We start from the raw sequence: 2,301 nt of genomic DNA, 5'->3' as shown, positions 1-2,301 counted from the left end.
ATTATTATATATGGCCTATATAATGTTGTGCATAAAATACATAGAAACAGTTTAATGGAGATTTAGGGCTCCAACCCAAAACATGAAAAAAAAAATAAAAAACAAACCCTACCTATGAGTAAAACAGTCAAAAGTATTTCAAACATGTCCTGTGTCCCCCAGTCAGCCTGAGAGCCAGTTCTGAGATCCCTCAGCAAGGTTAGCCTGATTCCCTTGGGCTCAACTCAAGCTGGCTCTTTCTCTCTGCACAGCACTGCTCACATGCCCTGAGATGGAGAGAGAGGGAGCCTTCAAAGTGTTTCTTTTTGAATGGGCATAAAGTGCCTATTGAAACCAAGAAAGCAGCTTCATTGTAGGGCTGACCTAGCCACAGTGCCCACATTCCCCAGAGGTACAGACCATAGCTGGAGTGGAGGAAATGTCATAGAGCAGTTTTGTACAAATGAAATTTGAGAAATTTGCACGATACATGTGGAGCCCATTGTTCACATCTAACCTTGTTAGCTATTTTCCTCCCGAGAGCACAAAAGCGTTACTCAGAGTGAAAAAGAAATCCCGTTGGATGAAGGAGAAACCTGAGGGGCCTCCTAAAGGACCCTTCTCTGCAGGCAGGCCTTATTTCATGCCAAGTGAGTTCAACAGAGGCCAACTGAAAGGAGATCACAAGTATTTACCTTTCTCCTCCGTCTGTTTCAATCAGTTTTATTGAAAAAGGGCCGAAAATGCCAACACTCTCCTCATTCTTGAGCCCTCAATGCATTCATTTTACATATTTTTTTATGGAAGAGTACACTTTTAAAACAACAAAAGAAAATGTCATAGGAACAGACTTAAGGCTGATAGACTGATTTCTTACCTTAGCTACATCCACCCAGTCCTGTCATTTCTTACAAATGATACTACAACAGAACAGATATCACCGTAAACATCACCGACCTCTAATAACTCTACAGCAATGCTCACCCAGAGAACAGTACAGGGGATAAGAAGATAGAATAATAGTTTATAAATGCATTTATTTGATTATTAGATTAACATTAAGTATAAATAACCCAAAAGAGTGAATGTTCCGAAATCTATCTATATTTTCCCTTGTACATATGGTTAAATATGTGTGGTAATTAACCTCAATTAATATATTTGGTTTTTTCCAATAAATATTAAATACATACTTTATGCCCAGTAATGTGCTACATGCTAAAAAATAAAAAAGAACTATCTGCTTTCAAAGGTTCTTCCTTCTGGTAAGAAAAACAAGAAAATAGGCAGGGTTCTATAAAGTTTAAGTAAATAATATTGAATAGTAAGGAAAATGAACACACATTCAGGTGCAAGTGTTAACAGAAAAGGTCACATTGCAAACTGCCCAGAAGCTTCTCAGGCTGGACTTACCTTGGTAAATTTCCACATACAAGGCCTGGCCTGCTCCCTGGAAAGTTCAAACATCTGATTTTGTCAGCACACTGAGCATGAATCTGTCTCTGTGACATTAACTTATATTAACTGAGCTTACCAACTTTAATGCATAACCCAGAATTCTAACTAATGAGTTGATAATGAACAGAGAAGACATCCCACTCCAGTTTTCTTGCCTGGAAAATCCCATGGACAGAGGAGCCTGGCAGGCTATACAGTCCACGGGGTTGCAAAGAGTCAGACATGACTGAAACGACTCAGCATGCACCTAGTTTATAATGAAACATGCATTGTCATGAGGATTAGGGACAGAGGGCTTGTGATGACACAATGTGCTCACCTGCTTCTGAAACCAGATCTTCCTACACGTTCTCAACCTTGCTTATACTCAAAAAATATATATAGATAACTATAGAGTCAAAACTAGGGCAATGACTTAAATGCAACACACATTTGATGACTTCAGGCTATGACACCATGAAGAATCCATCTCCACACTAGTGAGACCTGCTGAGAATATCTGAGTCATTAAGGTGACAGTCACCCTACTCCTGATCAAGACAAGGGCATGCTTTCCCTGCTGACCAACCTACTCCCTCATTAACTCATTTTTTTAAGTATATCTAATTTTAATGTTCGTACATAATTTTTATAACTGCAAAAAAAATTAAGAACATTTAAATTATCTGTAATCACCTCCTAGATACTGGAATGCATTTCCCCCCAACATTTATTACATTTGCATGTGTGCATGCTAAATCGCTTTAGTCATGTCCAACTCTCTGTGATCCTATGGACTGTAGCCCGCCAGGATCCTCTGTCCATAGGATTCTCCAAGCAAGAATACTAGAGTGGGTTGCCATGCCCTCTGCCAGGGGTCCTCTC

Source organism: Cervus elaphus, chromosome 9, assembly GCF_910594005.1.
Source record: "Cervus elaphus chromosome 9, mCerEla1.1, whole genome shotgun sequence".
In the NCBI taxonomy this organism is placed as follows: domain Eukaryota; kingdom Metazoa; phylum Chordata; class Mammalia; order Artiodactyla; family Cervidae; genus Cervus; species Cervus elaphus.
Note: the sequence above shows the minus strand (reverse complement) of the source record.